Source organism: Schistocerca americana, chromosome 7 (assembly GCF_021461395.2).
Source record: "Schistocerca americana isolate TAMUIC-IGC-003095 chromosome 7, iqSchAmer2.1, whole genome shotgun sequence".
Lineage (NCBI taxonomy): Eukaryota > Metazoa > Arthropoda > Insecta > Orthoptera > Acrididae > Schistocerca > Schistocerca americana.
In genome coordinates, this window is record NC_060125.1 from 500,426,328 (window position 1) to 500,441,807 (window position 15,480).

The 15,480-nt window shown below is 44.6% G+C and overlaps 1 long non-coding RNA gene across 1 annotated transcript in view; it reads right to left on the reverse strand.

Annotated features, from left to right (window-relative positions):
- Nucleotides 1–15,203, reverse strand: part of LOC124623177 — a 333,982-nt gene extending 318,779 nt beyond the window's left edge. The window contains exon 1 of the long non-coding RNA XR_006980678.1: nucleotides 15,147–15,203. This is a non-coding gene — a long non-coding RNA (uncharacterized LOC124623177). The remainder of the gene's footprint in view (nucleotides 1–15,146) is intronic.
- Between the last annotated feature and the right edge of the window lie 277 nt (nucleotides 15,204–15,480).

The window sequence follows — 15,480 nt, forward strand, 5'->3', positions numbered from 1 at the left end:
TCGCCTCAGTTGTGCGACTGGATTCGTGTTTTCCTGTCAGAAAGGTCACAGTTCGTAGTAATAGAGGGAAAGTCATCGAATAAAACAGAAGTAATATCCGGCGTTCCCCAACGACGAAGTGTTATAGGCCCTCTATTGTTCCTGACCTGTATTAATGACATAGGAGACAATCTGAGTAGCCCTCTTAGATTGTTTGCAGATGATGCTGTCATTTACCGTCTTGTAAAGTCATCAGACGATCAACACGACTTGCAATATGATTTAGATAAGATATCTGTATGGTGCGGAAAGTGGCAACTAGCCCTGAATAAAGAAAAGTGCGAAGTTATTCACATCAGTACTAAAAGAAATCAGCTAAATTTCGATTACGCGATAAGTCACACAAATGTGAAGGCTGTAAATTCAACTAAATACTTTGGGATTACAATTACAAATAACCTAAATTGGAACGATCACATAGATAATATTGTGGGTAGAGCAAACAAAAGACTGCGATTCATTGGCAGAACACTTAGAGGGTGCTACAGGTCTACTAAAGTGACTGCTTACACTACGCTTGTCCGCCCTATTCTGGAGAAGTGTTGTGCGGTGTGGGATCCGCATCAGGTGGGACTGACGGATGACATCGAAAAAGTACAGAGACGGGGAGCTCGTTTTGTATTATCGCGAAATAGGGGAGATAGTGTCACAGACATGATAAGTGAATTGGAGTGGCAATCATTAAAACAAAGGCGTTTTCCGTTGCGACGGGATCTTCTCATGAAATTCCAATCACCAGTTTTCTCCTCCGATTGCGAAAACTTTCTGTTGGCACCCACCTACATAGGGAGAAATGATCATCACGATAAAATAAGAGATATAAGGGTTCGCACGGAAAAATTTAAGTGCTCTTTTTTCCCGCGTGCCGTTCGAGAGTGGAACGGTAGAGAGACAGCGTGAAGGTGGTTCATTGAACCCTCTGCCAGGAACTTTATTGTGAATAGCAGAGTAATCACGTAGATGTAGATGTAAATGCAGAACTGGCCTGAAAACGTTGATAGTGCAATGAGTTTTCCTTTGTCAACACTGTACTTGTTTATTGTAGTAACGTCACAGCGTGTTTCCTACAATGATGAAGCTCAATGATATCGTGGTTGAGTAGCAACTGGCCGCCGAGACGTGCTTCAGTGACACATTTCAAGTACAGTCTACAGAAGCTGCAGCACGCTACTAGGGGAAAGCGTGCAGTAGACGTGAATTGCCGTGGCCCCAGTGAGAGAGGGGCGCTGAGGAGGAAGTGTGGCTCGGGTCAGAAAAGGCGTCACCAGCTGCGCGCATTCCTCGGTTGCGTAAGCCGGCGCGGCAACGCACTGCGCCGCGCCGCACACGGCCCTTCCCGGCCGCCGGCTCGACGCCACGTCGCGGACGCTCAGCTGACTCGCAGGAATGCGGGCCGCCTCCCACGCGACGCGCTGTGCCGTGCGAGCACCGGCACCACCGGCCCGTCTGCCAAGCTATCGCGCCGTCCAGTCTCCAGGGAGGGCCGAGCTGACTGCCTCGCTACCTGTCGCAACTCTCCAGCTTACTCGTATCAAAGGGAACGTCAGCGGAGTAAACTACTAATTTCAAATTAGAAACGAAAACACCTCATAATGTTCTGCAAAATTATTTTCATTTGGTCTCGAACCGGCTTTCGGCTTCTCAGGCCATCTTCAGGTGACAACTGACTATCGCGAACAGAGATAAACATGACGTGCGGCTTGCACAGATCTTAGTTGTACAGAAGAACAGTATCATACGTAATTGCAGAGACTTCGTTCTAATACGTGCTGTACGATGTAGCCATTGTTGCATTATATGTTGAAAATGGTTTCCATGTGCCTCGACGCATGCGGGTACGCGACGTAGCATGTTCTGTCTCACACGTTGACATCGGCTAGGCTGCATCCGGACAGTTCCAAAGGCAGCATGAATACGTTGCTCCAGTGTCTCCACATCTGGAATGGGCTCTCCGTACACGATACTTTTGAGATGACCCCATAAACAAAAATCTCACCGAGTGAGATCCGGTGAACGAACAGGCCATGCAACTGGACCCCCACGTCCGATCCATCGACCAGGGAAGACACGATTGAGTTGCGTCCCGACGTTCACGGCGAAGCGGGCTGGAGCACCACCACGTAGCAGCCTCATAACACTTCGAATCATCAGTGGCACTTCTTCCACCAGGCAAGGCAAAGTCACCTGCAAGAACGCCAATAGTTCCGGCCAGTTAGGCGACGTAGAAGGAAGGCTGATCCCAAAATACGGTCGCCAATCATCCCGGCCACCCGTTGCCATTTGTCTTTCCATAAGTAAATATAATGTCGGCAAGCTCTCGATTCGAATACGGAACCATTATGTACAACGCTACATCACATACACTATAGGGTGAGTCAGCAAGAGAAGTGAATCGGATACATTACCTATTACTACGGCAGGAGAGGGTGCTAGGGCATGAAGTATGAGGAACAGTACCTCCCTCTAGGAGGAAACCATGCTTACTGTAACTGTGGCAGCATGGTACAGCGCGTATTAGACCGCGGTCTCTGTAACAAAGTATGACTGAATAAATGGTCTCTGGCATGGAAACCATGCATTTCCGGACATGGTTAATTAGTCCTTTTTTGTTCCCTATCCTCTCATCGACCAATTCCTAGAGTTTGCACACGGTGGAAAAAATCATGCTGTATAATGAAGTACTATCGGAAAAATGCTGCAAGAAATTCATTTAGATCTTGATAAGATTTCAGAGTGGGACAAAGCTTGACAGCTTGCTTTAATGTTCAGAAATATAAAACTGCGAACTTTACAAAACGCAAAACGGTGGTATCCTGTTAATTATTACTCTGGTCTTCAGTACAAAGAAATGATTTATGTAGTTCTCCACGATAGCTTATCCTTATTCTCATGAACCTTACACGAGATATACAACGAAGCACATACACAGCCACTTTGCCCTGCTTTAACACGCAGTGTGATAAAATAGAGGATGAATAATTTTGGTACGATGTACCCTCGGCCATGCACTGTACAGTGACTTGTGGAGTATATTTGTAGATGTAGAACTGGCTGACGCTTGAAAATAGACGTCAACGATTCCTCGTAACGTATTTAGAAATCATCGAGGACCATTATTTGGTGAGTAACACGTCCAAGGGCAGCAGGCAATGTGGGATGGAGAGCCAGGCTTGACGAGAACTTCCAGACTTTGTACATAACAGGGCACAGCTGTTCGTCACGTACGAAGGCGTGCTGGAAAGTGCTGCCCCAGAATTTTTTATGTGAAAACTCTTAAAGCTTTTTAAATAAAACAAATGTTCTTAATATTCTACATCTCTATTCTTCATGTCAACGTATCTATTTCTCAGCATAGTCACCTTGGCGACGAACACTCTTCTCCCACTAAGAGATCAGTTTGTTAATACCGTTACTGAAGAGTGTTTGAATTTCTTGACGGAGCCACAACCTCTCACCTCTGCATGCACCGCCGTATCACTATCAAAGTGAAGTCCTCGAAGATGTTCTTTAAGTCCTGCAAACAGGTGAAAAGCATATGGGATTGTACGGAGGACGATAGTTACGCCACACACAGCCATGTTACACGCTATAATTCAGAGCCCTCTAGCGGCAGACGGCTGTAAATATGTAAACATGAAGAAGAAAGATGTTACAATGTTAGTATTGTTTGTTTGTTTTAAAAAACCTTAAGAGATTCGTAGATTACTTTTCAGCAAGTCCTCGTACAGTGGGGGCACCGTCTGCCATGCATTTCGCAGTGGGTTTTTAGAGAACGGATGTGGGTATAGAAGTACTCGGCTCTTAACTTCGGTTAGGGAAATAGCAGTGAGTGTCGGGTGCAGGAATGCTCGTCTCTTCCGTCCAGCCCTTTGTGCGGCACTCAAATGGATGCGGGTTAAGCTCGAGAGATTGACTGAAACGAGCTTAGTGCCGCCTCGATAATTTCCCATTACGTTGAGAATTTCGCTGCTCGGAATCGGAAGCGGAAAAGAGAAGCTCTTTAGAAAAATCAACGAAGAGATGAAATTCCCGCGCAAGTGAGAAATAAAGAAAAAAGTAATAAATGTCAAGTCTGCAGTGCGTAATTACTTTGCGGGCGACTACTAACTTGAGGGACGCTGGTCAATTTAGTAGCAAAAGCGAAAAACTAACTAACCTTTAGGACTTAGAAACAAATACCGTGTTTTTTTTAAGCATCTTTATCTAAGTGCGGAATTTTCACACCAGCACTTTTGACCAGCTTCGTTTCAGCCCGCGTGTGTTTAATTTAAAGGGAAAGAATTTTTAATGCTTACCAGTACTTCATCATCAACATATACGACACTGACAGTCGCCATTGGTGGAAAAGCAGTAATGCTCCTTGACGCTTTCCTAGTTTTAAGATAGCTTAGTCTTCAAGTGGAATATAATAATCCAAATCTGAAGCAAGACAGGTGTCAGTATTATGTCACCATCGGTTTAATGCACATGATTGGCTGCGAAATACGAACACTAATTATTTGTAGAGGAATTGAAGGACTTGTGGAAGCCGAGCTCGGTAAACATCATATCAAATTTCGCAGAAATGTAGGATCAAGTCAGGCAAAACTGATCCTACGACGTGTCGCTGAAGAGTAGTTTAACAAGGACAAACCTGCATTTATAGCATTTGTAGATTTAGGGAAAGCTCTTGAGAGTGTTGACTATTATACACTATTTGAAATCCTGAGGCAGTACCGATAAAATACAGAAGGCGAAAGGTTCAGCACTACTTGTACAGAAACCAAACATAAAAGTCGAAGACGCGAAATGGAAGGAGTGATTGAGAAAGGTGTGACAAAGGGTTTTGCCCGCATCTCATGGTCGTGCGGTAGCGTTCTCGCTTCCCACGCCCGGGTTCCCGGGTTCGATTCCCGGCGGGGTCAGGGATTTTCTCTGCCTCGTGATGGCTGGGTGTTGTGTGATGTCCTTAGGTTAGTTAGGTTTAAGTAGTTCTAAGTTCTAGGGGACTGATGACCATAGATGTTAAGTCCCATAGTGCTCAGAGCCAGCCAGCCACAAAGGGTTTTATCTTACGCCCCCCACCTCTTCCCCTGCTATTCAATCAGTACACTGAGCATGCAGAAAACTGAACCAAAGATAAGCTCGGAAAGGGAATTAATGTACCAGGAGAATAAATAAAAATGTAAAGGTTGCCAACGATGTTGTAATTCTGTCACATCAGCACCTCTGAAAGGACGGGACAGTGCCCTGAACAGAGGTTTTCAGGTGAACACCAACAAAAATAACAAAGGGGACTAGAGTGTAGTAGAATTAAGTCAGGCGATGGGGGGGGGGGTAATTATATTAGGAAATTAGACACTAGAAGAAGTAAATGACTTCTGCTATTTGGTCAGTGGCGGAGATATACAATTCCGACTGACAATAGCAAAAAAAGCATTTCTGAGAAACACAAATATTTTAAAGTTTAATACAAATTTAAGTATTGCGTTTACTGGAAGTATTTGCCTGGAGCGTAGCCTTCTAAGGAAGTGAAACGTGGGCAGTAAACAGTTCAGACAAGAAAAGAATAGAAGGTTTCGAATTGTGTTAGAATAGAAGAATTCCGGAGATTATATAAGTAAATAGAGTAACTAATGAAATGGCACTGAATCGAACAGAGGAGTATAGGAGTTTATGGGACAACGTGACTAAAAGAAGGAATCAGTTGATAGGATGCTTCCTGAGACGTCAAGGTCTCGTTAATTTGGTGATAGAGGGAAGTTGGAAGGGGGGCGGGTGAGGGGGGCATAGATTGTTGAGGGAGAGACCGAGATGTTGAATACAGTAATCAGGTTCAAATGGATGTAGATTGCAAGACGTTATGCAAAAATGTTGAGGCAGACTAGGATGGAGATCTGCATCAAACCAGTCTCTGGACTGAAGACCACAACACCAACATCTTCTGTTTCGTAAGATAAAAAAAAATCACAATGGTACACCTAAAACAGACGTTCTCATGACACTACAATTCTTCAATCGCAATGACAACACGTTTTTGTTGGTGATCATCTCTGACAATTTGACGGTAGCAGATCTATACAATCTATCGCACTGTACAATTGTCCGTGCAAACCTTAACACAAATTCATAAAAACACTCTGATTAATTTTCCATTTAGCACGTTTATTTTCTGTACATGTCACTTCAGAAATGTTCCAAATAAGGAGTAAAGCTCATTCAAAAAGTTTCATGCTTGCTTCACAAAAGTAATAAACCACAACTGAATATTTAACCCACGTTAAAACTGATCCAGTATTGCAGCCCATGACCAAGCAGCATTCCGCAGACAATGGCCTTTCGGACCAACTCACAGTGTCAGCTTGTGGCAAATATCACATAACGAATACTTCTCCAAAGAGAAGAGTGTCAAGAAAAAGCCTTTGAGTCTGTCCGTAAAATATGTTTACTTTGTCGCACAGGAAATTGTTCAAATGGCTCTGAGCACTATGAGACTTAACATCTATGGTCATCAGTCCCCTAGAACTACTTAAACCTAACTAACCTAAGGACAGCACACAACACCCAGTCATCACGAGGCAGAGAAAATCCCTGACCCCGCCGGGAATCGAACCCGGGAACCCAGGCGTGGGAAGCGAGAACGCTACCGCACGACCACGAGCTGCAGACTCGCACAGGAAAAGCAGTGCCCATTGACGGCTTGGAAATCGCTCCACAGTTTAATAGTGTCACTATCTTTGAACGCTACAAAGCATGAAATATCGTTTCATTTTTAGGCCTACAACATTTTTATTGATCCGTGGATACTCTTCCTCCTAAATTCGAACTTAACAGTTTGATATTGCTGTGTAGTCTGAGGGAGAGGCAGCCAGGTCAAAAGCACTTCAGGGGCAAAGATGCGGGCTGGTGCCAGTGACATAGAGACTCGCCACTTGCGCGAGTTCCACCAGCGCCGAGGATGAAGATGTTGACTTCGCCTCGGCCAATTGCAGGCCGAGTGTAATCCGCCAATGACCGAACGACAACGGACAGAACTCTGCTCGGAAGACAGAAGGGTAGCTCCCGTCCAGGGCTGACTTAGACACGGAACGTCGTTTAGTGAACACTTAGAAGTGAACAGACAGTTGTTGTAACTGCATTTGCTATGTACTGTGAAGTTTACCTACGATTATTTGCACTTAGCCATTGAGGACCTTTTTTGTGTTACATTACATGCAGTGTTGCAGATTTAATAATTCAACAAGCCACAAAGATAAGTAAACATTTTTGACTCATTTGTGTCACTTTGTTCTAATTTGTTGGAGTGTTGTACAACCTTGGTTCTCCTATTCTGTTACCTGACCCTGGGACATAGCTGTGTAACAGTGACAGGGAGAAATTGTCTTAGCGGTGTACGACAACAGACCGTTTCACGAACTCACAAACTCAGCCTCCACAGCAGTAACGACGAGGCCTTTACAAAAATGGCGACGAGGGTTTACAGAAGACATAAAGTTAAACAAAGCATGAGCACTCCACTACTAACTAGGTTCTTACTTTAGTGAGATGTAATGATTTGTTACACATATACAGAGCGGGTTATTTAAGTTGACACATCAAATATCTCGAGAAATTTTCCTCCCAAAAAAAAAAAGTGGTAAAGGCGAAATCAGTGTGAAGGACGGGAGTCTCAACATGATACCATCCAGATCCTACTAGATAGCACTGTTGTCGGCTAAACAGAGGGCAACTCATATCATGATGTTCCACGATGTCGCTTCATAAGTCGTTTGAAATTCAAAACGACCCTCTTGAATTTACCGACATCTGCATCCAGTTCTGACTCGTTCATTGATCTGGACTAGCCTGCGATTTCGTCAGACAAATCCTGTATGGACATTACAAATTACGAAGTTCTCGTACAGTTTTTAAAATACTAACTGTTAAATATTTGAATGTTTGTCGCAATAGGTCAAATAAAAGCCGGAATAATGGAAACATATTTATTAAACACAATGGGTAGTCTCACAGTATACAACATGTTACACTCATGGCTGTCAACAACAGAGTTACTGTCCAGCCCTTTGAGACTCCCTCTCACACCACTTGCCTGATGCCACATCCGCCAGCTACATAGGGTGCGCTCTTTGCACCATTGCAACATAACATCCACACGTTGATTCAGCTGCTGTTACCAATGGGTTTTAGCAACCCACAACGCCTTCGAATAACACGTACAAGTTTTTCAGATTCTTTCACTCGCTATGCGCAGACTATTAGTCCTGCAGGTAAAATGAACAGGACTTTTTGTAGCAAATTTAATTTAGTTCAATTTTGTACTCGGATATGTTTTCCCTGGAGGCCACGAGTTCGAGTTGTTCAAGAAAAACGTGTCTGAAGGTCACTTAAGTACGTTTTTCTTTAATAATTCGAAATCTGTTGCCTCCAGTGAAAACTTATCCCAGTACAAAATTTCACTGCATTAAATTTCCTACGAAAAGCACCTGCCCTTCTTTTCTGTAGATCTCTCACTTATTGGTACTGAACGAGAGAAAATGAAGCATGGTTTTTGAAGGTGTTGCAGGTTGCATACAACTCATAGAGAGAGGCAGCCGAACCATCCTGAATGTAACTAGACTGACGGAAGAAAGCATCACGCTCAAGGTCAAGATCATTTTATTGAGAAGTGACATGAGAGGTAAATTCGTCATTATAGAAGTATGTGACAGAATTCTAACCAAACGAAATATACATATCGCGGTAAAGGGTGCCAAAACAGTCGCTTCAACACACAGCGGCAACACAGTGTGTATTCTCGCATGCAAACGGTCATAAAGGTGCCAAATGACGTTCTGCATCCCAAGCATGTGGCACCTTTTGTTGCAAGTCAGCAATGGTTCTGTAGCCTCTGGAGATCGAAAAGTTCAATTGGCGAGAGATCAGGTAATCTTGCTGATCATGGCAGTTGTACGCCACAAAGAGCGCGTTGGGTTGCGGCAGCCGTATGTGGGCGTGCATTGTTCCACTGGAAAAGGATGTAATGTTCCTGTAGAAGAAAATGGCAGTAGTCGCTGTCCAATTTAGTAGGCACTGGTTACTCAACCCTGCAGAAACACAAATGTGACCGCGAGTTGTAACTGATGCCCCCCCCCCCCTCCCCCCCAATCCCACACGTATACAGGGTGGTCGGAAATTTCCGTTACAAACTTCTAGGACATATACAGGGTAGTGAGTACAGAACATTTTGAAAAAGAACCAATGTCCGGAATCGTATAGTTTCCATTCTAAGACAGCTTCAATTGAGATGTGTACCTCGTCAACGTCTGCTTAGAGCAAGAGAAACGTCTCAGAGTTCCCTATCCTGGTGTGCAACAGGGTAGACACGATGACGTGTACTACGTCAAACGATCCCCAGATGTCACTTATTGTCCGCTTTGCTGTGAGACCGAGTCAGTACCTGTGCATCACCGATAGAGGAAACATCGTGCAGTACACGTTTGCGGAGTACAGAGACATGCTCCTTGTGTATGGCGAAGCTGGAGGTAACGGAAGAGCTGCTAGTCGGCTGTATCACGAACGTTTTCCACACCGTCACACTCCATCGCACAAACTGTTTACGCAAGTTACACAACGGCTACCTTCACCGTGAGGAGGCAGGACTGTGGTGCTCCACGGCGACGCCGCCCTCCCGAATGTGAAGAAGGTGTACTGCGTCGCATTGAAGGTAGTCCGCCAAAGAGTTGGCGAACAATTGCGCGTGCAATGGCTGTTAGTCACAGTACCGTCTTGGACGTCCTGCATGAGCAACAATTACATCCGTACCACTTACAAAGGTTACACGCTATGGGTCCAGCTGACTTTCCTAAACGCGTCGCCTTCTGTACATGGTTCCTGCACCGTTGCATCGAAGCGTCCCTGTTTCTACGTCGAGTTCTCTTCACAGATGAAGGTAGGTTCACAAGGGATTGTGTTCTGAATGCTCGAAATGGTTCACAAGGGATTGTGTTCTGAATGCTAGAAATAGCAATGTCTGGGCCGACGAAAACCCGCATGTTCGGGGATTTCAAGACAGGTTTGGAATTAACGTGTGGGCAGATATACTGGAACGCCATGTGATTGGACCATACCCATTCCATCCAAGCTCACGGATCCCGCATACTATGCCTTCCTACGACACATAATGGACCCGTTCTTGGAAGCTGTGCCATTGAATGTCCGTCAGGAAATGTGGTTTCAGCATGATGGAGCACCACCTCACTTTTCACTGGCTGTCCGGAGACATCTCAAAAGACGGTGGACAGGCCGTGGTGGTTCAACCGCGTAGCCGCCACGATCGCCTGATTTAACCCCTATGGACTACTTCTTGTCGGGTCGTATGAAGAGCCTAATTTATGAGACACCTGTAGAGACAGAGGAAGATCTGCTGGCACGAGTTCTGGAGGCTGCACAAGACATTGAAGAGCCACCAGGTGGGATGGAGAGAGCGTACCAGAACATGCTTCGGAGGTACAATGTGTGTAACAACGTTGGTGGTCGCCACATCGAGCCGCTGTTGTAATGCATCGGTACGTTGCGGATGGTGCCTTAGATGCTGGGTTCTTGTTATTGTCGACTAATGTAAACCATTAGGTGTAAGTTGTAATGCAAATGCGTAAGTAATAACGGAACGATTCAGTATTCTTTTCAAAAGGATTGGGTCACGCCTAAGCACATTCCACACGTGGGTGTGGATGAGATAACCATCTGTATTGAAACTGTCGTAAAACGGAAACGATACGTTTCCGGACATGGGTTCCTATTCAAAATGTTATGTACTCACTACCCTCCATATGTCCTACAAGTTTGTAACGGGAATTTCCGACCACCCTGTACACCATCAAGCCTGGAGTGGGACATACGTGTAGTGAGAGACTGCAATCTGGAACACGCCGCTCAGCAGGTTTACGCCTGCTCTACAGGTGTGGGAATGTTCCATAAACCACTGTTGAAAGCAGTGACACACTAACCGATACAGAGTGCCCAACATGTGCAGCAATCAGTCGATACGTTCATCTAGTTTCCCATTGCTCCACAATGCGACGTCGTTCAGATAGCTAAGGTTCTTCAAAAGGAGTACGTACTCGTCGGTAAGAATTGATTGTTCTGTAGAATGAATGTTGCGAACACTGATCTGCTCTTAACACACTTATTGCCTGCAGAGTCAAAACTGTGGGCTCACAGACAGGACTCCTGAGCGACATCTGATCCCTGACACTGTGACGAATGAATGGCTCTGAGCACTATGGGACGTAACATCTGAGGTCATCAGTCCCCTAGAACGTAGAACTACTTAAACCTAACTAACCTAAGGACATCACACACATCCATGCCCGAGGCAGGATTCGAACCTGCGACCGTAGCGGTCGCACGGTTTCAGACTGAAGCGCCTAGAACCGCTCGGCTACACTTTCCGGCGACGAATGAATCTACCACTACAATCCCTCACCATGCACATATGTATTATACCCAGCTGCCATTGAACTCAGAGTAGTGTATTTATTATACTGAAGAGGAACCTGCGACTCGTATTGTCACTCTTTTTTTTCCTTTTTTTTATGGGAGCCCTTGTGTTCAACCACGAGAAGAAAAAATTACTCCTTAAGACTGCACCGAAACATTTTTTATTATGAGACACGAAAAAAAAGTTAAAATTCAAGCAAAAAAGTGGTAGGTTCAAGAATCAGTTTCAACATATACGATGGTTTATATCAACAACATCTAACAACAGCCTCACTACTTCCTCCCGCTACAGTTACACCACGTATCCATTTCTTCAGCTGTTTCCATTGTTTACAGCTTCTTTCATAGAACTTTAAAAAGAAGCACATACCGTCCAGCATAAACTGTGAAAGAATTTGTAATCCACCATAAATTAAAATCTTTTTAATTTGTTCTTCAACATAATATTACCTGTCCCTTCCTCCTAAAAGTACTGATACCTGCTAACAACAGTACTAATGAAAGTCTTGTGTTGCTATGGTAGTCCATAACATGGACTAACGGTAAAAGAGAAAAATCGTTTCGACTTTAAGTGATTTATACCTGGAGGGTCTATAATGGAAGCCCACCAACAACATGAGAGTGTAGCACAAGGCATAATGAATAAAAAACGTTACAGAACTAACCCTCATTAACATTTTAATCAGAAATAGAATTTAACACACAATCTCCTCACCATCAGTATTGTGGTACAGTCGTTATAACCTTTCACACAAACTTTGTAGGAGGAGACTTCAAAGCCGACCGAAGTGGCCGTGCGGTTCTGGCGACGCAGTCTGGTACCGCGAGACCGCTACGGTCGCAGGTTCGAATCCTGCCTCGGGCATGGATGTGTGTGATGTCCTTAGGTTAGTTAGGTTTAACTAGTTCTAAGTTCTAGGGGACTAATTACCTCAGCAGTTGAGTCCCATAGTGCTCAGAGCCATTTGAACCAATTTTTTGAGACTTCAAAAAGTAAACATAAATATCTCTGACAGATTAGGCGTGGCCGACTGCTGCCTACAAGGAAGTGCGAGCAGTGATGTATTGTTGTAACGGGTAGCTGAAAATCGGTGTGCATGTCGGAGCTCCGGAAGAAAAGGGAGAAACGGAGGAGGGAGAAGCGTCTGCGAAAGAGTGACTAACAGTATTCGAGCGAAATGCGACGGACAGACAGCGGACAACAGACCAGGAGAAGGACAAACAACTCAGACGACAACGGGCGCTAAGCGAAACCTTCCTCCCAACAATGACGGCAAGGCTCAGAGCAGCGGAGAAATAAATCCAACACGTGAGCAAAGAGAATAACTGGATATTAAGAAAGGTAGTTATCAGACAGTCCGAGTAGATTCCACAATATCAAGCGTGATCACTGAACTAATCAGCTGTTCTTTCCACGTCCTTTATTGTTATTTCATCCCCCTCGCCGTAAGGGTGGGCTGTGAGCGGTGCATTATTCCGCTTTTCAGCCAAGCGAATTAGAAAGTGTAGAATGAGAAAACAAAATTTGCGGTTGTTGTTGAATATTAAATTAAAAATGAAAGACAGACAGCTGAAGAATGAAAATATATACATTTTGGTTCAAATGGCTCTGAGCACTATGGGACTTAACATCTATGGTCATCAGTCCCCTAGAACTTAGAACTACTTAAACCTAACTAACGTAAGGCCATCACACAACACCCAGTCATCATGAGGCAGAGAAAATCTCTGACCCCGCCGGGAATCGAACCCGGGAACACGGGCGCGGGAAGCGATAACACTACCGCACGACCACGAGCTGCGGACTATACATTTTAAAAGTATATCACAGAAATGTGAAATACGTCTGATAAAAAAAAATTAAAAAAGAACACTGAATGACTGCACTTGTACTTAAAACCTGAAAGACCTGCACTGGGGGAGAAGTATTGCGGGAGGAGGAAATATGTTCCATAGTTGTTGAGAGGTGTGGTTAAAGAGGTGGGAAATTATGGAGATGGTAGGTAGGAGATGAAGCGGATAGTGGGAATACAGAAGGGGGGAAAGACAGAGAGTGAGAAAGAGTAATAGTTTGTGATGTAGGTATTAGTACCAGAAGAAAGGGATAGGCGTAGGTGGAATGGGAACAGGAGATAGGATCTCTAATGTGGAGGGGAGAAGTGGGGAAGAGTTAAGGCGTGGCAGCATACCAGGGTTGATGATCAGAGACGAGACACTAGAGTTCTTGGAATGTAGTTTTCGGATAGTATAGGAGATGCGGAGGTGTTCGATGTGGTTGAGGGGACGGGGGGTGGGGGTGGGGGAGGGGGAATTTGATAAGACGGTATAGGATTCATGTAGGGGAAGGTAAACGGACGCAGAACGCGAGACGGAGTGCATGGCGTTCGAGGCTCTAGAGGGACTTACATATCTTAGTTGGGGCACCGGCTGTAAGCTGAGCGGTTTCCTATACAATCGGCCACGTGGAACGCTATTAGCTGCCGTATTCAGGTGGCGCGAGACAGTGGCTCTCTCGTTGTGCGCTAACGATCATTTAAGTCCGCCTCCCCTGGGGAGCATTCAACCTCGCGGCGTCCAATACCAGATCTATAGTCGTGGGACATGTGATCAGCACGTCCCCAATTCCTCCAGCCGTTATTGGTAGCAGATGAATCTTGGTGATGCCGTTACTTCTTTATTCATGCAGCTCTTTTCTTTTTTTTCCTTACGAGGCTGGGAGGAACCCGTTCGTCACCTCCCTACCACTGAACAAATCAGAGGAGGCTTCGGGAATGGCGGCCTTCAGAACGTAAATTACACCTTATTATGACAGGCCAAGCATATGTTACTGAGTGCTGTACTACACGGTAGAGTGATACAGATACATGTCACTATTTTCAAGACAATCACCAAGTGTCTGCAAACAAAGGTAAGAATCTTTTACCAATCGTTCGCATCATCCACGTCTGTGCGTCATAAGACAAATTATTGGTACCGTTTAGATTAGATTAGATTAGATTAATTATTAATTCCATAGACCCACAAAAGAGGGGATCCTCCTGGATGTGGACATTTCATTTTGTCCACATACTGCCAGAATTTCATGTTGAATATGTGTACAATTTAGATTCTTTGCCCACGAGAATCGTACTGGGTCGCTTACATCAGCTTTGGAGCACTTTTCCAGTTGCCGCGCAACTTCATCCCCACTGTGTGACACAACTGTTGTCCGTAACCCAACAGAATGTGTCTGTAGGAAACCCGGAACAGGTGCACTCTTCAGACAATGCGTCACTCTTGTTGCGCATTGGTCTTAGCGTGGGACGACATGTCTAACTTATTTTCGGAAGTCCCTACTTACAAGTATTATTCCTTTTTAATTTTCATATTAAACCGCATGTGAAGAGGGAAAGAGTCGTAGAAGAAGATTCTGTATAAAGTTATTTCTTCTCGTAGCACACGAATATTTTATTAAAAAATAGATGCTTTCGATTTTTAAAATGAAGCTGTTTTCTATGTCACCGACACAGCGCCATCAAGTAGTAAGCTAACAGCGCCATTTTTTAGGTCGTACTCACGTGAATTAAGCTGCACTGTTTCCTTGTTTGTACCTTCCATACTACAGGTTGAAGAAGTTTACATGTGATTGTAAGCTCTTTGAGGGTACTCACCTTGGCCTGCTTAGGATCCCAATTGCTGTCTGGGCATATCCTTCAACACAGCAACCTGCACATGAAGAAGAAATGTATTAGTGTAAAGTAAAATTAGGCGGTCGTATACTGTCCTAACTCTAAATCCTCCTTTCCTTTCGGTAGTGGCAGACCACATAGGTGGTTCATCTATTTCAAAAGACACATTGTGAACCAGCAAGAGAGTTGATGTAGTGCTCAAAGCACTGGAGTAACAGTTTGGAGAAGCGGGATACATATCTTTGACCAGCCACTCGCAACTACAGTACCTATGTATTCTCTTAATTTCACTGCAACGACGGGAATGCCTCGGCCC